The following is a 26,222-nucleotide window of genomic DNA, read 5'->3' as shown; positions in this document are numbered from 1 at the left end:
ATTCAAGAGAGCAAGCTGTGCATTTCTACTGGTATTTATGTATTTCACAGTTCATTTCAAAAGACATAGCTAGGAGTACTGAAGAAAACCAACCTTGTGTGAAATTACCATCCTGAACAGTCTCACTTCTATTGCAGTTGCAATTTTTTTGGTAAAAAATGAGCATAAAGCTAATAATTGAGGAATGCAGCAACATAGGAGGATTGCTTTAAGAGGGAATAGTCATTACAGGCCAGTGTTATAAATATCCTGCTCAAACACATCACATCTTTAGATACAGTTTTCCACACTTGTCTAAAACCCATTCAGTTTTAATAGAAAATTTATGCAAGGAAACTCAAGCAAAGCTCATTCTTCTTTGGAAATCGCTTTACTACATAGGCACATACATAGATGTGCACTCTCCACTGTCTCCTGCAGGTGGACAAAAAGAGTGCTATTGAATTCTTTCATCTTGGACTCTGCTTTCAAAAAAAACGAAGCAGACAAAGAACAGCAGAATCAAGATGACTTGAGAAAAATTGTGTTTCTCAAAGAAAGAAAACAGTAGCTCAGTGTGAATACCAATGTAAACTACAATACAAATTTCCATACATAAAGAAAAAATATGAAGAAATATGGGGGGGGAGGGAAGAGATGAAAATAAAAGTGACTAATTAGAAGTTTCCTCACAAACTGAAGGCATAAAGCATTATTTAAGTTAGAAGAGAAAATTACATGTGAAAATACTTATATGCCCTGATAAACTGAAAAGAAACTGAAGAGGAAATAATGTTGGAAGCTGGTAGTAATGAAGACATGATGTACTACAGTGTATTTGTGGACAGAAATTCCCCATCTTTGCCAAACCTCTGCTCCTTTTCCTTCACTTTGTTTATGACTGTGACATGCTATGCTTGCCTTGACAGAAGTAGGTATTCCATCTTTCAAATGGTCCTAGCTGACCATCCGAGCTGAAATTAATCCATTGGATATCGAGAGCAGCTCATGTTCCCTGCTATTGTTCTATGAACAGGGGATAGTTCCTTGTGCAAGGTCCTGAACAAATGATACTCTTGTTTTTCATTTAAGAAATTAAAAAGAGGTTCTCCTCCAAATGCCTGGAATAAAAGGAGGAATGATTCATCACCACACCTTTAAATCTGCTCAACCATCTGCTTTAGGAAACAAGCATACATTTACTATTCCATTCTCTTCACCTATTTGTGGCTATTGTGAAACTTTGGATCAATTGTGGTTTTATTGCTATTTTATGACATTAAGTCAATATCTTGCCTGCCACTGTACTATTCAAAATATTAGCAAAATTAGGATCTTGCAGACTGGTCTGAATGTGTGATGAAAGTACAGGCCGGCCCTGTTACAAAGCTTCCTGGCAAAAGGATGGCACCTTATCAAAGGGGTTTTTTCTGCTTTTTTCGGTAAAAGGGAGCAAACACACAGACAAAACCCAGTAAAAGTTGTCTGTGTATACTCCCTTTGGTTACTTTTCATGAGATAAACAGTTCTGCCCTGAATTCTCATCCTCATATCACCTTCAACTTTATCTCACAACTCACATTAAATACAGGGGTCTTTTTTGTACACAGCTGTATTCTAGCACTGCGTCCAAGGTTTCCAGCACTGAATATTCATTCACATGAAACCAAATCTTTGCTTTGCTCAGGGTCATGAACAACCTCACTTGTGACATTTACATCTATTGATCTGCCTGTTTTGTGAATACTCCCTCACAATATGTTGATCAAAATCATAAATTGATAGTTCATTGCATTAGAAGACCTGCATTTTTCATCTCCAAGTCAAAATGATTGTTTTTTACTCATACAAAGAATCACCCTTTATACTTGTTTTTACTTGTCTGTATTGTGACAGTTTCAAATGGATACTTTTTCAAGGCTCAAAAAGTCAGTAACCAAATTGTATAGAGTTTCTTTGGTGATAAATGGAAAGTTGCTGGCAGACACTGCTACCTCCCCTTTTCGAAAAAGTTAATTTTGAGAACTATCTTTATTCAATAGACTGCTAGCCAGAGATCTGTGCATCTTCATCAGCAAAAGTTAATAAGATGCATTTCTGCTGTTGAAAAGCTCCAAATTGGAACACAAAGTATGACCCTGAGTGCACTCCTAGCTGTATAATAAAACAGTCTGGTCATACTGGCAAATAAAAGGTCAGTCTTATCATGTTATCAGTTAGGGATATTTTTACAAGCAATGAGATCCACTCTCCAAAGCAAAGAAATACAAAATTATAGACTTGACTTTAAATTTTTAACAAATTACCACTTTGACTCAAGGTTAAAATACTATCTTTTATCTTTTTCTTGTCAGTAAGCCATTATCTGTGCCATTAAGATGGCTTATCTGATTAACAGAAATTCTCTAAACCACAGTAATTCTCTAAGGTGAATAGCAATTGACTTACTAGAAAATCACCTGGTTTAACTATCAATTCTTAAATATCCATAGAGCTGCCACTATCACAGTATTTGACACCTTCTTTAATCACAAAATAAAGGCTTGCCACCTTCATGGCTCACTTTCATTTTATAGATGGGAGAGGAGAGACACAGAGACTGATGTTCAGGAGAAGACATTTCTGCCCCCATTTAACACTCAAGGATAAAACACTGGAGAGACCAAATTTACAAAAATGTATAAAAATGCAGAATCAGGTGCTGGGAAGCCAACACCTGCAAACACAGTCTGTGTTTTGAGTGAACTCCCACAAAGTAAAACAATCGAGGTGTAGAAGAATATTCAGAAGCATGTTTTAATTTCGAACACCTCAGTGGAAGGAAGGAAGGAATAAATGGAGTTTAAAGACTGGCAGTTTTAGGTGAACACTTGTTCAGGGATCTGCTGGAACGTTGTGTGAATGACAATTCAAAGACACAGTGCCTTAGTGATGGAAAACTGCAAAAGCACCGAGCCACAGCACTGATGTAAAAGGGGCAGAGAACTCTTCATAGACCGCTGTAACTCAGCAGCCACCCTTCAGGCTGTCACCCCGAGCCACAGGAGCACTCAGGTACAAATGCCTTTTGTAAGAGTCTTGCATATTAATGTCCCAGTATGGCAAACACAGGATAATGGACGTGCCAGAGAGCTACTTTTGGAGCAATAAGTCTGCAAAAAGGATTAAATTCACCCAGGAAAAGAAAATGTTCTCAAAGAGCAGGTGCAGGCAGAATGTGGAAGAGGGCCTGTGACAGAATCCCTACCTGACACCACAGAGCCATGAACCTCACAGCAGAAGCTAAAAAATTAATTTTAAATACTGTTAGTCTTCATTTTCTAGTTTTTTTTTCAAAATGCTTTTAGTATAGGTGTGACAAACTTCAGAGAGATACTTCAATATTTTTTCCAAAAACTGTCCTAGTGTAAAAACCAGTGACACAGCAAGCCTTTATTTTCTGTTATTCTGCATCATTGAAACATGACTTATTTGGGTATTCAGGTCTGATATCCTTTAATTTAGGGTTTTTTAACAGACCAAATCTTTAATGTTCCTGTCAAAGTAGATTTTGGGTTAAATTTAGAAATATTCAAACTACATTTATTTAGAATTCTCCTTCGGTAGGATTTTTCATCTTCATCTCAAATCCCATAGTGACTTAAAAATGTAAAATACAGATGTTTTAAAGAGTATATATGTTGAATGAGGCAATTAAGTATATTTTTATTCATGGCTAGATCATTTATCAAGTTTTTGAGTTGTCAAAGTAGAGACTTACTCTCAAAATACCCACATGTTTGCTCACACTGGTTTTCAAACCTTTGTTAAGACTAGCTGGCCTTTGTATTCCCACTCCAGGAGCAGGTGAAAGTGTCCCAAATACCAAAAAAAGTTAATAAAAATCAGAAAATAAGGTTACGGGACTGTGGTAGAATCACTTCTAACTGATCTAGGCCTTTGCATATGCTTTGAGAAGCTCCAGTCTTCCCACTCCTGCACTACAACACAGCTAAAGCTGAGCATGAAATGGAGGCAGCAACTTCCTACAAAAAGGAAGTAATCCAAATGTTGGCAAAGGCACTTTACTCTTCAATACTTATGTTAATAATAACCTTTTGTAATTTAGTTAAGGTACTTCCATCTATAAAATAGCAGAATAAAATAGCCTCAAAACCTGGATTGACATAATAAACAAATGTGTAAATTTCCTGTTCTGGGAGTAAATTACATGCAGGTAATTTATAAATATAAAACCAAATACATAAACAATGGGAGAATAAATAAAGCATGAATTACAAGACAGTACCTTCAGTCTTAACAAGAATATTACATGTTTTCATACCAGAGATATCAAATGTAATTATTTCTCTCTCTCATGAGCAGGAAATAAAAAGACTGCTGTTCATCTTCTTCTCCAGGAGAACAGACAAAATACAATTCCTTTCATACTTGCTAGGAATGTTAACACTCTGGGGAGAGAGATCTTAAAAATAAAGTAATTTATAAATGAAAATAACAAGTGGCAGCAGATTGCATTTGGAGGTAGAGAATGAATGTTTCAATTTCACATATCATTTAACCAGTGTCAGACAAAAAAAATGACCTGATAAATAATATCTGCAGTGCAAAGCCACTCAGCTGCTGACCACAGATGGATTGACTTAAACACAACTCAGAAATATGGAAGAGACTTGCAGTTAAAAACCAGATTGAGGCTTAGATAAGGGCAGCTGTGGAACTCCTCTGTCTACACCTCTACTACAAAGAGTGAAACACTCCACAGAGTTGCCTCACAAAACCATTTGAGGTGGCCTCTGATACTTTGACTCATCTGTTTACTCCTAGAGAAAAGCACAGCTCTATAAATGCAGGAAGTGAAAGCCACCATGTATTTCCAATAAGCAAGGAATAAACCAAGTAGTTTTGAGGAGCAGTACCAATAGCAGAACAGAAATAACCTAAGTAAGCACTGAAAGAGTGAACAGGTAAATGACAGACATGAGGATTTCTTCCAAACATCCTTCCAACAGTATTTGTGGTTTTTTGGAGGGCAACTGGGAAAAAAGACAAATGCAAGAACAAAATCCATCAGATTTGTGTTCGTTTGCTTATTTAATTACTGATTACCTATATTCAGGCTGTTAACATCCTTTTTTGGCATCCACTTCAGACACACATCTCCACCTGGAAATGGTCATGGCTGGGACATCATTTCATTCCTTGGTTCCTGCATAACATCATCTGGGCTATTCTGCTTGATTACAGCAAATTGTAAAGACTGATGCAGCAGGGCATCCAAAAGCTTTATCAACTGCAGCACAGAGCTTCACTGGCCGCTGACACTTCCGAATGACAGAGCACATCTAGATAGTGATGAAGCCCTTTCTTCCATAGGAGAGGCCTTAGTTCTTATGGTTATTTAAGTTAAAATGGATAAAGGAGCTAGAATTACATCTCAAACATAGCTTAAACGAAAGGGTAGTTATAGCTTGACCTTACATATTATGCCAAAAGGCACTGCAATGCACCCGTTTATTTTAACAATACAGCTAAAAGTTGGAGATAAAAATGTTTTAAAATAATGTAATTGCTCGACTTTAAGAGATGCTAAAGCCTAATGCTGAACTAAAAATAACAATAATGCAACCTAGATGCAGGTTAAAAAAAAGATAATTGCCTATAAAGTAGAAATTAATTAGAGATGTGGCACAATCTTCACCCTCCTCAAACTTGCAAAATTTAATGGCCCTGTGCAAAGGAGTGACTCTCCCAAATGGCAGGATGCCTGTAGGAAAGGTGACTGCAAGAAGCTGAAGGTAAAGCACTGAAACAAACCTGGAAGACATTTTACATTCTGAATCATTTGGCTGCAGCCTTGCTTGGCTCCTTGCCCACACCACAAGCAATAAAGGAACCAAGACAAAGCAGGGCTAAAACCAGTCTGGCAGTTGGGGAGGCAGAGATCCAGCAGCAGACAGACAGCAGGGATGGGGGCAGCTTGGCACAAACAGCAAAGCAGAGAAACAGAGCTTTACACTAGCAGATTATGGTTAACAGTATGGAGCACACAGATTTTTATGGGTGCACTGAAACTCATGTCCCCTGTAAACAGGATCCACTCTTGAATCAAGAAAATCAAACACACACACCAAAACCAGAAAACCAAAATCCAACCATGTGAACACCTTGAAGTTAAGACTGGATTTCACTATGGTTTTTGTAGGTTTAAAGATCTATTAGGAAAGATTTTCAGAATCCAGACTGTAGAAATAACAACTCTGCCCACCTAGTTGAACACAATCTTCATATATTTTACTCACACACAGAACACTATTCACATACACTGCACAAATACACAAATGTTTTTAAGTGCTTTAAGGGAAAAAATATCTTTTGAATGTACATACTTACTACTTATACATGCTTAATATTGCTTATTAATACATACTACTTCATGTTTTTCCTGAGTTGGAAGAGACTCACAGGGATCACTGAGTCCAGCTTCTGGCCCTGCATGGGACAGCCCTGAGATTTCTACCATGTGTCTGAGATAATTGTCCAAAACCACTTCTTGAACTTAGGCTTGGTGCTGTGACCACTTCCCTGGTGAGCCTGTTCCAATGCCCAACCACCCTCTGTGAGAAAACCATATCCAACCATGACCCATCATTTCAGTTATCATCCTGCGAGAAAGAAGGTTTTGTACAGTTTTGACTCAATCATGTTAAAGTAGAGGTACTTTAAAAAAACCAGCAATCTAGATGGTAGCTTGTGTTTCTTAAAAACCTTTGCTAATGGACTTAAATTACTCACCACCTCATAGGCTGAAAACCACTTCCCAGAAACACAGCCATTCAAACATTGCAGATGTGATGTTACTCTGTCATTAGTCACATAAATAGTTTCACATTTGTTTTAACGCACTCTTGGGGTAGTTGTGCTCCTCGTTGCCTTCTGTCCAAACACTTACTCCTACATGTACTGCCCTTCTGTGCTGGCACAAACAGATCTTGTAAGCAAACTCTGTAAGAAAAAAAGCAAAAACCTCCCAAAAACTGTGTTGCTACAAAAAGTAAGGTCTGACAATAAACCCTGAAAAGCAGAAAAGCAGCATGACTGTCTCTGCCACCTTCCACCCTGCCTTGAGCTGTGGTACTGAACTAGAAACCTCAGCCTCTGTGTACATCAGAAATCTTTCAGTAAATAACGATCTCCTCTTAGGTGCGGTGACAGTCACACTTCAGTCCACAGACAGGTTGTGCCAAAATAGTCAGAAAATACACGAATTCAACTCATTTATGCTCAATTTGCTGCCTCTAGAGGCATTGAGAGACATCAGCTCTGCTTGATAAAGCCATTTAGATGCTATACCAGAGACAAATTCCCTGTATCTTAAAAATGGTTTAAAGTAACTGAAGGCAGCTCTGCACTAAACTTATACAAAATGTAGAACACCAGTATGTGCAAGAGTCAGAGCTCATTAGCTTGCTCTAACCACATGAAGACATTTTTATTATGCCCATTATTACTGGAATAGGCCATTAAAAAAATCCAAATACAGGGTCCAGGCAAACAAATATTATGGCAACTCTGACAAAACGAAGCTTTCCCAATGAAACATTAAATGGCAGTTTTGCTCTAAGTGAAACTGCTTTCTTAATATTCCTTGAGATTTTAACTTCACTTGCCTGTTGAAAAAGGAACACAAGGGGCATTACGTGTCCCCACTGGCCTCTTCTGCAGGTCTCTAAAGAGTGCTTAACACAAACACTAATTTATGGTATTACACTCTTGGACTACAAGTACCTCAAATTCCACTTGAGTGTATTAGGCCAACTGCTGTTTAAGTTATGTGTAAACTAGCTGAATCATGACCCTCCACTGGAAAAGTCTGCCTTATAGATCATGTCCTTAGGGAGTTGAATGCTGTAATGACAACTTACCACTGAGTTAATTCAGGATCAGAAATCAAAGTTACAATTAACTAAGCAGAGGCACTGAAAAAACCAAATCAATAGTGCTATCCATCTGAACCAGGTCATGCATGCCAGAACCTCCTACTATTTACTACTGCAGTACATGACTCCTACAGTAAAAATAAACTCTAACCCTCTGCAAAATAACAGAGTTACTGAAAGATGTCTTTTTACTCCACTACACTGAAGTCAGAACTTGTTCACTATTTTGGAGTTTTTAGATGCCATCACTGGTGAACTCCTGATTTTGAAAAGGTCAACCCTGGCCCTAAAGGTTTCTGTAGTGTTGGTCTATAGATTCTGTTCTAACTTTACAATGATACATGCTTCATTTGCTCAATAAATGAGGGATACCAGAATTACATACACCTTTAAAAGCCCAAGGATTCAATTTTCTTAAAATAAAGCCTTTGCTCATAACACCAGATTTATCTTTAAAATCCATAATTCCACACACTACATAAGCCTGCTGCAAATAAGCAAAAGAATTTGTATCTAAGAATCTTATACAAATCTGTTTCAAGTAAGTCTATATTTACAAAATGATTCTGCATTTTGGACTGGTAATGAGTCCTATCAACAACAGTTCTTGCCAATGGGTCTGGCTTTGCCCCTCACTGTGGAAAGACAGACCCACCAGGAAGTCCTGGATGCAGAGCTAAAAGGCAAATCCAGAACATCCATGGGAAAGATTTTGAGTTGCTGTTGTCAGAAAGAATGAGCAATCAAGTCACAAACATACACACTGACTTCCTAAAATCCAGCAGTAATTGAAGTCATACTACAAGATAATACCATAGCAACAATCCAAAACCCAAGGAACTTTTTTAGTATTTGCATACCCTCTACACCACGGTGCAGCAAGGAGGTCAGGAAAGAACTGCACCCGAGTGATCTGCTTGGAGGAGCAGTGAAGTTGGGGGGAGTGCTGTGCAGAGGCTGGAATATATTGCCAGAGTCACCCTGGGGCCCTCTCAAAGACAGCCTTTGGGAAAGCCAGCAGCATCCACAGACTCAGCCTCAGCCAACTTGAGCTCTACTCTTTCTCAGAGGTACTTCAATGGATTTGGGGATTTATAATCAAATGACTCACTTGCTCTAGAGCACATTCCAGCAACTGAAATAAGCCAGACAACAGAAAGTTTTTGTTAACCACTAGATTTCTAAACAAATGCTTTTGCTTATCCCTACTAAAGATCAATAAAAATTTGATACATTGTTTTAGCTCACCTTCCTTTCAAAAACTTAAACAAAACATTCAGTTTTCCAGAGGCTCCTAGTTCCCTACCCACACTTGGAAATCATTTAAAGCATCTAATGTTTTTGACATTATCACAACCACTTCTATAAATAAACTCTTATACACCATAGCGCTGTAGAACCCCAAATTTTGCCCTTTTTTTGCCACAGTAAATCAGTGGAAAGCCACAGCTGCTGCCTTTCCTTTATCTAGGCAAGCCTTTCTCTCTAGACTACAGACAAGCAAAGCAAGGAGACTGCAGCTCCACTGGGCTGTAGCAGTGTCTGCACTTTAAGCCCTGAGTTATCAGCTGTGGAAAGGGGAGGGACATAAAAAAGGGAAAAAAAAGGAAAAGTCAGTTTGTTAAGTGCCATGCCTGCAAGCATTATTCTCTCATTCAGCAGCAGGGTTACTGAAACACAGTTGCTGAGAATGGGAGAGCTTTGGGTCAACAACTCAGCTCTGATATACATTCAGTGGGCTGCATGTCATGGGTGGTATTTAACAGAGGAAACAAACATGAGCTTCTCTCTCACTCCCAAAGTATATAAACTTTTGGCTTTCTTACAGGCACTTTATACTGAAAAGAAAACCAAAAATTGAACTTGAGTCATTCACTCCAGTCTTAAAAGCCTTCCTCTACTCAATCACAAAAAAAATTAAAATATTTGCTTAATCCTTTTCTGCAAAACACTGCACAGCAACAATTACACCAGCTTACCCTTCTGCATTCCAGTTTCTTGCCAAGGTACAGAGCTGACACTAATTCTCATGTGGAATAGATCAGTCATTTGACAACATATTTGAACCTTCATTACTGCTGCTTTATAGTTTCTGATGTAGAATAAAAAGAAGCAATGACAGATATTAGTTGTGGACTGGGGTATTATGAAAGCACAATAATTGTTTTCTCATTTTAAGAAATGTAATGCCAACAGCTCAATGGAAATATATTTCATGTAATTTAATACTGTTCTGCTGGAAAGGTGTAAATCAAACTAAAACGCTGCAAGCAATAGATCTGTATTTTCGAATAGGAATTCTGATTCATATATTTTACCATAATTTCCTCATCTGCATTTGTCCTACACCAACAAAACAACTACTTAACATACAGAGCAGTATTGACCATCTTTTAAATTAATTCCATTAAATATGAAGTGCACAAGACATGCAGAATTAGACAAAAATCCTGGTCCTTTAAGGAAAAACTGATTGGCAGTCTCATAATCATTAAAAGAGAAAAATGAAAAAGAGAATACTGCACTCCCACAGCTTGTGGGAAATGTGTCTGTAGAAATAGTACCACATCTTGTTTCAGCATAAGGAAGTTCAATCCCCTCTAGTGCAGAACTCAGGACCTGAAAATATGCTTTTTACTGAATGTTTGAATAAGCCATCCTAGTTTAAATCTTGGTATTTTTGTTGATTCAGTCTGAGCTATTTAGTTATACTATTCCCTTCAATCCTCTTGGATCTCTTAACTTTCAAACATTGAGACATCAAGACCTAGAATTTTACCTCATCAGCAAGAGAATATTATTTCCCTGATCCATTAAATGAATAAGTGACTTTACATCATCTATATACTCCTTTCATTGATTTGTCTTTTCTGCCTTTGTGTAAAAACTATCCTTGTGAGGAATTTGAATTCATGCTATTTCTTTTCCTTAATTTCTTGTTCCTCTACTTCATTCCTCTTTCCCTGACATGGCTGCTGTTTTCCCCCTTCACTTTAAGGAAAACATCAGAAACTTGTATTATGCAGTGCTTCCTCACTTGTACCGTTTTCTCTGTTCATTGCCACAGGGGGTTTTTTTCATTAGTTCTCAACTGAGTTTCACCAAAATCAATCCAATTAATTATGTTTTCCTTTTTTCCTATGTCACTAGTTAAGCTGGCAAGTAAAACCAGGTGACACCAAAGCCTCTAGCACATTATTTAACAATTTTCTACAATTCAATATACCTTTTTCTTCTTTTTTTGCAGTCAGTTGTTACCAAGAAGACAAAGTTCTTGCATTCAAGGATTTCAAAATCATTTGTCAACCACAAATTGGAGAATCACAGATATCCAATGTTTTTCAGCTACAGCACAGAGCCCACCAAAAATAATTACACCTTGATACTTACTCCACTACAATAAAAGAACAGGTGATAAAATTAACAAGTATCCAATCCCTTATCAAACATGTAATTCTTACCATTAGATCACCTCTTCATCTTCATACAAACACAAGAAGAAACAATAACAAAACAGATGACAAACTTTATATTGAGTCATAGTCTGTAATTTTATTTTATTTTTGTTATCTTTAAGACTGTATCACCACACATGCACTTGATATCTATGAAAGTGAAATTCTGGTTTTTATTGTGGTCTCAATTCAGTAAGAAAGTAAAGATCATATAAAACATTAACCTCTGAAGCCCCATGATCAAATATTACTCAAATCTAGACCTATATTCTTACCTAAAGTTTATCTGAGGCAAAGGCACTTTTTGTCGATTTTGTTTTCCCAGCCAAGAAGCAGAAGAGCATTGGAGACAAAAAGGCTTCAGGACATTGCACCAGGTGCTTACTTGCTCTGTTTATGCTACCAGGGACTAAAGCCAGAGCTACTGAAACCAATTCACTATCTTTGAATCCTAATATCCCAAATAATTTTACCTAGCAAGTTGCTGACAGTCTCAGTTATCTAGGTACTTCAAAATAATTACCAGTGGCCCAGTAAGTTCATTAACCAGATCCTTTAATACTCGATAGGAAGGGCAAAGCGTAGATGGAGCTGAACTTGATAAGGCATGCAAAGAACAAGGAGTGTTTCCACAGGTGTGACAGCCAGAAAAGGAATGTCAGAGAGGTACAGCCCTGATGAGCACGACTGGCAAACTGGTAGAAACAAACAAGGGGAAGGCTGTGCTGCAACAGCTTTTTCTGCCCAAGTCTTCACTGACAATCTCTCTGCCCACACCTCTCGAGTGGATGCACAACAAGATGGAGACTGTGGGAGAAAAGTCCCTCCCACCCACTGTAAGAGAAGCGCAGGTCTGTGACCACCTGAGGAATCTGAGCACACATAAATCTATGGGAACGAATGAGATGCATCCCAGAGTGCTGAGGAAGTTGGCTGATGGAGCTTCCAAGCCACACTCCATGATATTTGAATGATATTTCATGGCAGTCAGGTGAAGTCTCTGGTTACTGCTAAAAAGGAAACATTGCACCCATTTTTTAAGAAGGTAAAAAGGAGGACCCTGGAAACTAGAGACTGTCAGCCTCACCTCTGTGCCTGGGAGGATCATGGAACACATCCTCTGAGAAGCTCTGCTAAGGCTGGTGGAGGACAGGGATAGAGACAATTGAGATAGAGAGCACAGTTTCACCAAGGGCCAGTCCTGCCTCACCAACCCAGTGGTCAAGACCCCAGAAGTATAACTAACGATGCAGGTTGATATTAGAACATAAGCCAAGTGCTGAAACATCAAAAAGCTTCCCTAACAGGCTGCACCCTGCCCCACAACACTGTAATTTCACTGCGTTGTTACTCTGCCAAACAAAATGTGTCAGTTTTAGTAATTATACAATGCATCATGCTCTCCTATTTCACTTGCTTCTATCATGCCTTCATTGGGATACCAAGATGATAAATGCTGAAGGTCATTTGTCTAAGAGAATGGGTTCTGGAGCTACAAGATACTTTATCCCTTGATCTGAGGTGAAATGTATCCTGTTCCATTTAATCATCATGACTGGACCGAACTCAGCAAATAAATGCTACACTCTCACGCTGATGCTCTAGTACTCAAACTTTTCTAAAAAAGAATAAACAACAAGTGCAGAAGGCAGAGGAGTGGCAATTTCAGCTTTTTCAGTAATGTATTTTTGTTTCTAAGCTGTATCTGAGTTTGATATTCCAGGCAGAAGGTAAAACCGTTAACTATTGCACACATAATTACTTAGTGACTCTACTTGAGACTGTACAGCTGAGCACCTCCTGTTCACCTGAAGACAGCAGAAGCTCTAAATTCTCAGCCTCCTCCTCTGCAAACTCACGTTTTAAAGACAGCATCCACTCTAACATTATCTTGTCAACTGACACAGGATCTAACACAAAAGACAAGTCTGAAACACATTTAAGTGTCATTCACACCTAGATTGACACCTCACCCATGAGATTCAAACCCTGCTTAATAAAAAAAAAAAAAAGTGTAAACACTTTTACTTGCCTTGCGCTGGGCTTTTTTTGTAACTATAGGGTAACAGCATTCAAACTGTGCTTTTCGCATTTAAGCAGAACAAGAGAAGAGGTCATAGGACACTCTGGAAAGCAACACTCATTAATGCAGCATTCCAGGTTAGATCAAAAGGAGCAGTGGAACTGTGGTACACTGACTCAAATGGCTCTACTCCTTTTTGCTTATTTGCTGTTCACCCCAAAGAGCCTGAAGCTGTTGACACAGCTGCCTGCCAGCAAAATTTATTTAGACACTCCATCATATTGTACTGTTCAGAGGCACTGTAACCAATATTTCAAGAATTATATTTACAGAGCAGCTGTCAGCAAAGGGACTTGGATGTGCAGCAGAGAGTTCAGGTAATTCACTGTGTATATTCAAGGCACACATATTGCAGAAACCACACAGAGAGTTTCTTCAACTGAATTATCAGAGAAAGGCATGCAAGTACTTTGGCTGTGGTTTGTTCTCGTACAGTTGCCAAAAATCTGTCTTTGTCAAAACCAGTATTTTCTCACTCATACATATCCAAAGCAATCCTGCACAGGTTCAGTAATACCCACATCATAAAACAACACATCAAAGTCAGCTTTCAGAATACATTCCAAACTGTATAAGTCCCAGGATGCAGTATAACTTCTTCCTAAATACTCTATTTTTCCTCTTCCTTCAAGAGAGGGAGGATACCTCTCTATAATTATAGCTTCATAGAAGCCACACCAATTTTAGAAGACAACAATCATTTTGTGAAGGTTTTAAAATCTGTAAGGTACAGTATGCTTGACATCATCTCACGACAAAATGTTCCAAATTATTTCAGCTTGGCTTTTTGAAAACTCTGGATAAATAACTACACTTGTCCTAGTGGACATCCGGGGCAAATACACTTGCCTTGATTATAGAATTTTAAAAAATATCATTCCAAACCTTAAATCCACAGGAAAGTTTCCACAGTCCCCCATAGCCACAGCTAAGCAAGCAGTCTTTCCTAAACTCCCCTTTCCAACTTTGTTTACCCTATCCCTGTCTCTCTTCTCAGTTCATAGATGAATTCCATATTGAAATCTTACAGAATTTTAATGTGATTAATGATCTCCTCTTTGCTCTGCAAAGTATTTAACCTTCTTTTGCAAGGTCATAAAAATAATTGTTATAAATACTCTGGTTCAACAGACCCAAGAGACCCTGCTTTTCTATAGATGAGAATAAAAGGCTTGTACATCTCAGGAACATGGTATCTGTGTATTACAGATTACAACTGGCTTTACTTACATACCCACAGAATAATGCTGACAACATAGCTTCAAAAAAAAAAATCGGATCTGTGGTGTAATGTGAAATAATCCTGGATAATTGATAAAGCTAATATGTAAAGGCCTAAAGTAAACGTTAAGGTGGGTGATAGAAGAGAGAAGGCAAAGCTGTAGTCAAAGGAATTAAACCACCCTGCAAAATAGATGTTAGAGTAGGCCACTAAAACAATGAGCTATAGCAGATTATGGAAGGAAGCAGCCAGAACATGAATTAGAGATCAGCAATAGTATCCAAGTTGAGAAGAAACCTCATGACAAGTCTGAGGGTTGTCTAAACAACCTGTTGCCCATACAGGCTTTAAACATTGTATGCAACATGGTGGTAAGAGCTTGCAATGAAATAAAAGGGAGTAGACCAATTGGTAAAAAAATCAAAATCCACTAAGCCAAACTATTCTCTTAAGCTTAATTCAGGGAGCAGGAAGTTAGAGTGCTTCTCAAGGGAAATGAGCTATGACTTTTTCAGTTCAAAACCACATTGTCCTCTATACAAGGAAAAGACTAAGGGGGAAAAAAAATAAAGTTCCCGAATTAGACACATTTCCCACACTTTAGGTAATAATGTATTTGCAAAGCTAAGACTAAAGATGCAGTCACTCTTTAGTAAAGAATCATCAAAGTAGAATAGTGTTTAATTCCTCTGCATTGGAGACATTTCTCCCAGGGATATTCTGAAGGTCTCTAGGACCAGAGAAACCAGCAATATATACAGCCCTATCCCAGGATGCTACCACTACCTTTCATTCCTTTGCTTACACACATTTTGGTTTGTCTCCCCAGGTATTCAGGCAGTGCATCACCACTGACAGGTCAGACTGGCAGAGATCATTCCTTTGTACTCCCCTACTGATACTGGAAGGAGCACAGGGCATTTCAGTCAGCTTGCAAAAGTCACTGGCTAATGTGAATTACTCTGCTCAGCACAGACAGCCCAGCTCTGTGTGATCCACCGAAAGCCTCCCCCGCTGTGACCAGGGTTGAATTAACTGCCACAATGAACAAAACACTCAGTGAGCCCATCTTATTTTCAGACAATACATTTTATATTTTGTTTTTCTTGGTAACATCATTAAATTATTTTCTTCTCGTTCTATTTGTATTCTCACTAAAAAACAACAGTGTAGACAAATTGCATGCTGCAGGAGTTCTGGACAACAGAATTTTTCTTAAAAACATGGAAGAACCACAAAGCATAAAATGCAGACAGGTCAATGATTTGAGAATTAAGATAAAGTACTACATTTCTTATTTGACTATTACATGTCATCTGTGCCTATGCCTGAGACATGCAAAATGGAGAGAGTATGAGCATATCAAGCTTAATAAATAAGCAAAACACTCCTGGAAATATTGGAAAGAGACTCACTGGAGTTTTCAGCTATTGGTAGTTGGTATTTAATTCAGAGGGCAAATTAAATAGGGGAAACTGACAGAAAATGAAGTATGTTCATCTCTATAATATGTAAGTACTGTGTATGAATACAAATCTTTCATTGCTATACCCTATATATGAATTTTAATCTTCTCCAAAAATGCTTAAAAGGAATTGAATCCAACCAAACAGGAACTCCATATAGTTCTACCAGGACAACTAACACACAGCTCCTGGCCTTACAATAGAGAGCCAGCCTAGAGCTCATTATCTAAGAAATGAACACACAAGTTTTTCCTCCACAGCCAGTCTTTGCACACATATAGAGCCCTTATTCTCATGTAAACCAATCTGCACATGTACATCTATTTGAGATAGTTGTTTACAAAGACAAAAGCTTGTCTCAGTGCATTTTAATGGGTACTACAAAAGATGCCACAAAACCAAGAAAAATTCTCTGACCAGCTAATATTTATATTCTGCTAGAAAACAGCAGGATAAGAAATCTTGAAATGTCTATGATGTCAGTAAAAAAAATCCTAAACAAAATTTTGGACTGTTGGAATATTTTAATCCATGTGGAGATTTTAAAAAAGCTTTTTTGATCTATGCTCACCCACATGCCAGCTCCAAAACATCTATGAAACAAAATAATTTCAAGCAGATCATGACAGCCTTGTGAGATTGAAAGAGCAGTGATAAATCTGCACACTATATCACTCTAAAACAATGCATAAGGCAGTGAATTACTTTCCCTTATGTCTTTAGGAATGAATTGGAGTATCTGCACATGCAAACACATACACATTCGTGTGTGTATACATGCAGAGTTCACCAATAACAATTTCTCTGTGCTGTGTTCTCCAGGCTATATCTCAGCAGTGCTGTTTCCAGGACAGCCACAAAAGCAGGCAAGCAATCTTTCCCTCAGCTGGTCTATTCCCTGCCTCCAAGGTGGAGAGGGAGTGAGACAGGGAGAACAATGCAAGGCTCAGAAGCAGTTGTTATGTTGTCAAGAAACACAAACTTCTCAATTTAGAAGTCAGGATTCAGAACTCCTTCCTCTGTACAATTTATAATGTAATTATAGTACTGCTTGCAGCTCAAAATGACTCATGCAAGACCATTTTGGAAAAATACCTCTGTCTCCCAGAGCAGCTTTACCCTCTAAAGCTGTTGTGCAGTGTGCTGAATTTATTCCCACAGGGCCTCTCCCTCAGTGTAAAAAAGGGTTTATATTGTGACCCTGGGCACTGCAGGATTTACCATTTGGCAAGGATGGTTTCCTCACACAGCTGCTATAGCTTGGCAAGTTCCAAGTACTGCTTGCATTACCCTGAAATACTCCTCATGCACATGGGCTGCAGAATTCATGCAGGCAGCTGGAATCAGCCCTGAATGTGCCCCACTCACCGTGCAAACAGCAATCCCTGCAGCATGAAACACCAGTGGTGCCATGGGGACACGCTGCAAATCCATCTCTCTGACCAGGATACTGGTGTAGTGATAGGAAAGTCACATAAGCGAAAAATCAGGAATCAAACATTTAAGAGGAGCTGTTACATATTTAATGAGAAGTTGCATGAAACATCACTAACAAACTTCTTTCGCAGATGAAAATCACAAAAAAAGCCCCAAACACCACTCTAGTTGTACTAAGAAACATTCCAGTATGTACTGTAGACATTATTTGTTAAGTCAGTAAGTAAAGAAGACAGTGATTATAAACATTGTCTAGAGAGACATATAGAGCTGGAAATGGAGCTAGTGGAGACAGGGAAGGTGGAGAATAGACAAACAATGCAGGAAGTGTGTGGGGAGGGAATCTCAAGTACACAACTTTACTAAATTGTAGTAAAATCCCAGCCCACACAGCATTGGGAAACATTCTTTTATATTTCAAGAAGGGCAATCTTGTGCTTAGCATTTTAAGTAAACAAAGCTGAGAGTTAAGTGAGGAATGTCCAAAAATTACCAGCCTGCTAAGCTGACACGCAAATAGATATACAAGGCTGTAGTTAGACAGTTACTCAACTCTCACACTAATTATTCACTCCTGAAAAAGCCATGGTTTTCAGGCTGTACTAAAGCCCAAGTCACTGTATACAAATTAAGACTATTTTGAAATAGCCAACACAAACCTCATCATGTATTCTAACTTCTTTATTTGACTTCAAAACGTCTGCACATTGGAGGCAATCCTATGTCCAAACTCATTGCCCTGCTCAGGCCTAAAAACATATTTTAAGGTGCCACATAGATTAAGCCTGAACATTTCAGTAAGCGCAAAACTTTGTTCTATGACTTACAACAATTTCATTATTTAAAACCTTAGAAAAGCCAGGGAACTGATTGACACCTGCTCCTCACCCCCAGAGGAAGTTACATGACTATATTTAAGCAACTGGACACACTAATTTTTCAGTGCAGGTTCTCTAAATGTAGTAGTCCCATAAAACTAAAACTGGAATTCAAGCCTCTCTTTGTAAGCCTGCCACCTGCTTGCCTTGAGTTAAGGAAGCACATTCTCTGCCTTTTTTCCTCCAGTTTAGATGGCAATTTTGATTTAAATGTTCTGACAAGTTACTCATTCAGGGCCAGTTTTAAAGAAAAGTATTGTTTTTATCTGGTGATAAAAGTTTGATTATGTTTGTGATTTATAAGAAATTATTAAAAAAAGGCCAGGTTGCAGATGACAGTTTGCCTACATTCTACAGCCCACAGCTGCATAAAACAGAGTAACTTCAGCATCACAGCCTTTGAAGCATGATTAATGATGACTTCATCTTTCCACAAATGGGTATAGAAAAAAACCCAGAACTGTAATGCCTGGAAAATAAATTTGACAACACAAATATTGTAGCCTAAGTCATTTTCTAAATGGACATGTTACTTCCCAGTAATAAAATACACTTGTTCCATATCCAGACAGAAAGTAGTAAGAAAATGCATTTAACATCAAAATACAATTTTGCTTAACTTTTCAGTCCTGGGTTTACTTAGGAAAAGAACACAAACAATTTGAAGTTTTCCACATAATAAGTAAAACCAGATTAAGATCTCTAAATCATATATAACTCAATCTGAACTAACCAATATATCTTATCACAATATTGATAGTGAACACATATTGCTACACAGTCGCATTTGGAGCAGCTGATAGTGCCATCACTTCATATGAGAAAATGCACTCAGTACAGAAATTATCCCAAGGATAAAATTTATATCTTATGATGTATTAGATGCCACTACTTTAATTGGTGCTGCTATCAGAACTCATGAATAAAACTGATATCAACACTCAGTAATATTCATGATTGTTGATCAAAAATGCCTTATTAAAACTAGAGAATTTTGCACATTGACACTCAACCAACTGCAAAGGATTGGCAGGGTTCAGAGATGAGCCCCTGCCATCTGCACATGAATATGTATCAAGGGTTCATTTGATTAGTAACAAACAACTTACAGTCATTACAACAACCATAAAGAGCACCGTGTAAAGAAAGACTAAGGAAGTCATTTCAGCCTACAGGATTCCTCTATGAGATACAGTGACACCTTGAGAATATACATAGACACTCCAGCAGCACATCACTTCTAATCAAGGCTTGAAACAAAAGTCAAATCAGGATGGACAGGCTGAGACCAGCAGTTGCCAACATGAAAGACTTAACAATACTGAATCTGTCTGTAGGAAAAAAATCCATCCAAACTTGTAATCTGATCCACTATCTTTGCCTAAAATCTGAATTTACATGATTCAAACTGTGGAATGATTCTCTGTCTTAGTAATTTGAGATCATATAGTGAGTGCTGGTGCCACATACTCCTCATGGAAAACCTTCACCTGAGCTTTCAGACAGTCTCACACATCAAGTTCTTCCCACGGCCAAGTCTCTGCTGGGCTGTAATACTGCATCCCTCTAGACTTTTCTGAAACACTATGTTTATTGCTATTTCACTACACTTGGAAACACTGTTGGTTGTATTACTTTTGCCATCCTTTTTAGGGTCTAAGCATACCCTTGCACAGCTCCTCAGCCACAGCCTAAAGTATTTTCCTATTTAGAGTACCTCACTGGACACTGGAATCACATAGGACCCCTCTCCCACAATTCTGAACTGCTCCTGTGGATCAAGACACAGTGCACAGCATCTAATTTCTCAACCTCTACTATATTATTCCATGTTGTGACCATGCAATAACACAAAATTGATGGTAAGAGAAGGAAAAAAAAATTCCATGAGTAACTGATTAGATTCACAAAGAAAATGAAACTCAAGTAAACAGGGGCAAGAAGCATCAGGTATCTAGTAAATAATAAATTACTCTGGAAAAATATAATGGTGTTTTCTCTACAATCCTCATCGTTTTTAAAGACTCTCAGCTGCTCCAGTCTTTGCTACACTTCATATGTAGGACACAATATTATATACCCTTGGCTTTATCCACGCTGCCCTTAATTACAGGCTTGGAGCACCCAACTAAAAGCAGGACATGAACCACAATTGGCCTTGTGGATGGAAGCAATGCAAGGAACGAGGGTAATGGGCTTCACTGAAAATCTCAGGGTTATGCCAATATCTCAAAAGCATCACACAGAGAACTTTATCCCCATCTTAAGGAAAATTGCCATGGTCAATGCATGACTTAGTAAGAATTTAGAACCATCACCCAGCCTCATCCTGGATAATTCATCCTGGTTTTTAGGAATAATCCAGGAAAGAAAAGAAAGAACCAAAGTGCAAAACTACAAGTTTCACAGCACAATGCATGGAATGCTGGAGCTGCAACATTTTTGACATCCACGGCAACTTCTCAAATTGCCCTGGCCATAGAGAAATTTTCTTTTAAGAAAAACTCTAATTGCCATTAGACACAGGTGGTGAATAACAGTTACATGAACAAACTATGCAGACATTTACTGTTTCAACAAAGAAACATTTCAGCATTCATTTGTATGAGCTAAGCTGATAGAGAAGGTTATCCACAGAAATTGAAATTTCTATCTCCAGGTGTGTTTTAAGTGTCAATAAGTACACTGTATTGAGGATGAGGGGAGGGAAGCAATACAAAAAACAAGACTGCCAAAGTACAAACGTACAATTACTGATCAATCACTAAAATACACTTTATGGAAATTATTTTAGTTTAGTTTAAAATATGCAGAAAAGTACAAATTGAGGTATTTCATAGATACTAACAAAATGTAAAAAAACCTTTAAAAAGAACATAAAACAATTATCTTTTTAGAAGTAATTTGGATGCGTTTCTCAACCATATCATCAGATAGAGATTTATAACAAGCACATTATATTTAAGGTGGGTGAGTTCAATTTTCACCTGAATTTTAAAAAGCTCAAGAGTTTTTTTTGCCAAATCCATTCCACCACAAAAGCTTTAATCAGTGACCTAAAAGCCAGATACTCTCCAACTTTGTTTTGCAAATCACATTACATAAAGCAAAGATAAGCCTAAGTCACAGTGAAAAAATATATTAGATGGATAAAAAACTTTTAGATAAGAAGCTCAAAAATTATCCCTGAACCAAAGCTATTAATAGGATTAAATTTAAACATCTCCCACAAACAAAGTTTCAAGCAAAGTCAATTCTAGATGTTACACACAGGAAGCTCTGTATAACATTGTTTCAACCTTGTACACATTTAAGTAAGGATGCCATGGTCAACCTGAGTGCAGATACTCAGCAATGCAGACTAAAGGACAATTTCACTAGATGCCATACGTCGCTCTTCCCCAAGGACTCACCACGAAAGTAAGCAACCCCCATGAGTTCCTGTGAAGGAAGAGGCATCCTGTAGTATTTATGTGTATCTGGGAGGCTGCTTGCAGATTCCACTTACATTACATAAAAATGCTTCTCTCCTCCTCTTGAACTCCATTACAGTTGATGCCTTAAGAGGCCACCTAAAAACTGAGACTAGACAGGAATAAGGAAATAAAGGCAGGTATTTATTTGAAAGGCCTTCAAAGGTACTCCCTGGGGAGCCAGAGGCTATTTGCAAAACGGACCCCAAGATGGATGCCAGGTCACGAGTTCTTCACACTTTTATAGGTTTGGTTCATTTGCATATCAGGGTTAATTCTCCAACTAAAGCTTCAGTTTAATGATGTAATTTCCCCTCAGCTTGCCCCCCTCTCAAAGGTTATACTTTTTGGCCCTAGGACAGTCTGAGTGTCCTTGGAGAGCAGGCCTGGAGAAGCCTTGTTTGTCTGCCTAGCATGAGAGAGCAGAAGTTAACAGGCTACAAGGAACTTCAGTTACACACTAGGCAGTACAGGATCTGAAAAATATGAAAGTTAAAACCTAAGGCATCACAGTAACAACCTCTAAGTAAGCAGCACAGTTCTCCTGTCACCACAGCTGCATTTCACATGGACATTTTCCAGTTGTGAGTAAACCCACTTGCACCTAAGTGAGCCCTCCCGAATCAGGCACAGGCAGTACACTTTATCTTACTCTAGTTCCAAATGGATACCTAATGTATCCCAGTAAAACACAATATTTAGCTTTGCCACAATTTAGATGCAGTGACCCCTGCAATGGATGAACAGGCCAAGGTCATTTATCACTGTAAATGCATTCAGTCTCACCTGTCCTAGAAGCAGGAAGATGCACACTAAGTTAATTAAGAGAGAAAATAAGGTACACATCTTTCTTCCACACTAAAGCTTGTTTTATCTTTTAAAATGGATTAAAATCATCTTCACAGAAATTAAGAGTTCTTACTGTTTATATCCTTCAGTAAATTTACCTTCCTGAAATATCATCCTGATTCTAGAGCTCATTTTGCAGCCAGTAACTAGTCTCCTCATCTCTTCCTATTCAAAACCATTTTAGCCACCTTTAACTTTTCCCTCCTTTGTTTTCTTGGTTAAAACCTCTGTCTGTTGAGATAGCAGCAATCAGCTTGTACTGACTGATGATGGAGATCAATACACACAAAAATCCACAATTTCTGGAGGGGACCTTGCATTATGTGCTCTGCACCAGAGTGCTATTGCTAGCTTTGGAGAGCATATTATTCCAGTTAAACACCACTGTGGTGGAGTTCTGGTGAAGTGATGCTCGGCAAACACAACTAAATTAGGAAATGTTACTCCTAAATGCTGTCTAAACACAATTCTGTCATTAAAAAGGTTTAAATGTTGTACTGGCTATCCAGAGAGACAGACTCAAAACCTGCATTGCTACTTCATAGCCTTCCATGCAATAATGTTAATAATAACTTCAGTCCATCAACTTCTTCTAGCCAGGTTAGGGTTTGAATCAATCCCTCCTTTCCTAATGAGATGAAAGCTTATCAGGTATTCTTTCATTTGGTAAATTTTATAATTAAACACTTCCCACCTAGCAAAAATAGTTAAAGGAAACCCCTTTTCATGTTCATGTTACAGGGGTGTCTGCTTCAAACACAGATTCAATCCTGTAACCATTCACTTTCCCATAAATACTACAGAGCAGTAACTTATTTGGACAGCTTTAGTTTGCTTTTCTTAAGTTTGCTGCTAGATATTCTGTCATATTCTTTAAAATGTGCATTGCCTTTCCATGCTTAGAGGCACAATGTAATACCACACACCAGAAAAAAAAAAGAAAAAAAATGTTATGAAGAAAACTCCTGTTGTATTATAGAACTGTAGACTTGCTAAACATTTCCTAAATTTCAGTGAGATGAAACATTGAATTCACTTTCATGAAGTCTTGTACTTCATTATAACAATGGACAATCCTGTTGCACACACATAATAAGAAAAAGAACAACTGCCAAGTGGGAAAAACCCATCTTGAGTTTTGAAGGTTCTTGAAAGCGTGTATACACCAAGCAATGTACTACAAACCAGGAGCAGATGGAGCTCCTCTATTCAGACATTAGTTTGAATCCCCAAGATCCACGTCTTCCAACCATATCCCTCGGAGTGTGCCCACAGGGAAGACTGGTGATGTGGTGGTCATACAGGCACTAGAACCAAACGGTCAAGCTCCATACAAGCCCAGCTCCAAGGGGATGACAAGGAAACCAACTCCAGACCCAACACAAGCTCCCTCCAATATGCCTGCAAAAAAACTTCCATCTGATCTCAGTTCTATCTTCACTGGCTGTATGCAGTTCTGCAGGAAATAACCACATTTTTACAAAAAACAACACCTAACCTCTGTATTTTTCCATTTCAGATTAGAAGCAACCTAAACCTGCAGTGGACAGAGCAAACATTTACATGTTCAAAACAGCCAGGTACAAAACCATAATTAATTCTTGTCACAGAGGGGAAAAACACGGGTAGCATTTTTAAATGTCATGAGGTGATCACATATATTCACATAGTCCAACAGTAAAAAGACATTTCTCCATAGAAGCCTGGACTACAAATATATGAAAAACCAAAAATGCTGAAAGAATGCAGCTGACCTTCTCTGAGGGCACAGTAATGACCATATGGTCACAGCCAAGAGAAATGTAGCCCAACTGCAAAAACATTAAGATATGTATACTTGGGGAGAAACCAGGATATTAGACACTTATTAAAGAGTAGCAAAATATAGAATCAGCATTTTATAACAGTGAAGTCTTTGATGAAGAAAACTTCAGAGTTCCACAGTACATTTTTCACTTGTTTTACTTACTTTACTGGCTATTATGTCACACTTCCCACACTAAGGAAGAGGGTAGGCCAGCAGAGACAGAACTGCAAAAACTACAAGAGCAATACTTAGACATTCATGAGAACAATATGGGACCCTAAATAAAGTTCCCCTGCCCTCATTTCACCAGGCTACTTTCTATAGTAAAACACTAATGTAGCTTTTAAAATTTTAAAGCACAAACACCCACACCCAAGCCTGTTACAACTAAGATAACTTCCTACAGAGCTCCTAACAGAGAACCAGCCCTAAGCAAGACTGCTGGGTGAACAAAGGAAAGACACTGATGTACCACAGCAAGGTGGAATGAGACATAAAAACCTCTCACCAGCTCATCAAAGCCTCTGCAGATTATCAGGTTCCCTAAGTGAGGAATGCCCTGGATGTCATCTGAAAGTATTAAAAAACACAGGTTTTAAGCTTGCCTGTCAGGTAGCTGGGGTGTGGGAGGAAGTTGATAGAAGCCTTTCCCTCCAGGCAAGTACAACCTGAATCCCGCTTCTAATGCACCGCAGCCCAAGAGATAATTTTTTTCCTATTAACTAAAGAAATTATTATTAACAACTCTCAAAGTGATTGACATATACATGTTAATAATCCTTAAGACGTTATCTTTATTTGGAAAAAACACTTTTCATTTGGTATATCTGTAGAATGAAATGATCACAGCTTTACCAGTTAGCGGCCACATGTCAAAATGGGTTTTCTATAACCAGACTTGTAAACAGAATGGAATCCCAAGGACACCCCTGTGTATCAAATCAATACCACTACCACAAATAATCACAATAAAATAAGCTATTTGTTGTAGATGAAAACATAAACAAAACTGAACAGGTTTATGGCAAGAAATACTGACTTTGTGATCCAATGAAAATATAAGGAGACGTCAGAACTGTTGCTGTGAACATTCAATTCCCATAATGTGGCAACAGTTAGATCAGGCATTGACTTGTACTGTGCTGGAAAAGCTGGAATTACAGCATAAAGCAGTTCTGCATAGCAAGCTTCTGAAGGCAATCTTCCTGTATTATATGTTAAGTTCTTTTTCAGTACAGCCATTCTGAGCAGGGTTTTGAAGATCACGGGGTTTTTAGTTAGCTCCTTTCTCCTACTGCTGATGTGATCCAACCCCCTCTCCCTTCCCATGATTGCTACAGCAGCTGTGAAAGAAAGATGTGTCAATAGCACAAACTCCCCAAATAATTTTTTGCCTTCTTTCTTGACATTTGCCAGGAACACAACATCTAACCTTGGTATTTATAATAAATTCTTTTCCAACCTCCGTTTTTTGGTAAGGTATTTGGTATCTAAGACTTTTAGATACCTTGCTCACATATCAAAAAACTTCTAAAACTGCTGCAAGCCTGCTTCCCTCCTCTCCTCATTTTGGCAAAAATCTCCCTGTAAAAACCAGAAAAACCCAAGTTTTAGAGTTTTTCCTGGAGTGCAC

The 26,222-nt window shown here is 38.2% G+C and overlaps 1 protein-coding gene across 6 annotated transcripts in view; it reads right to left on the bottom strand.

Annotated features, from left to right (window-relative positions):
* The window catches only part of GULP1 (GULP PTB domain containing engulfment adaptor 1), a 176,932-nt gene that overhangs the window by 95,204 nt on the left and 55,506 nt on the right, over positions 1-26,222 (bottom strand). For 2 of the 6 annotated variants that reach the window (XM_069021935.1, XM_069021934.1), the window contains exon 2: positions 6,775-6,984. The exons of the other annotated variants lie outside the window; for them this stretch is intronic. The gene's annotated coding sequence lies outside the window, so the exon portion shown is untranslated. The remainder of the gene's footprint in view (positions 1-6,774; positions 6,985-26,222) is intronic. 6 annotated transcript variants of the gene reach the window in all.

This window comes from Aphelocoma coerulescens, chromosome 7 (genome assembly GCF_041296385.1).
Source record: "Aphelocoma coerulescens isolate FSJ_1873_10779 chromosome 7, UR_Acoe_1.0, whole genome shotgun sequence".
NCBI lineage: Eukaryota > Metazoa > Chordata > Aves > Passeriformes > Corvidae > Aphelocoma > Aphelocoma coerulescens.
This window is presented reverse-complemented; position numbering and strand designations above follow the sequence as displayed.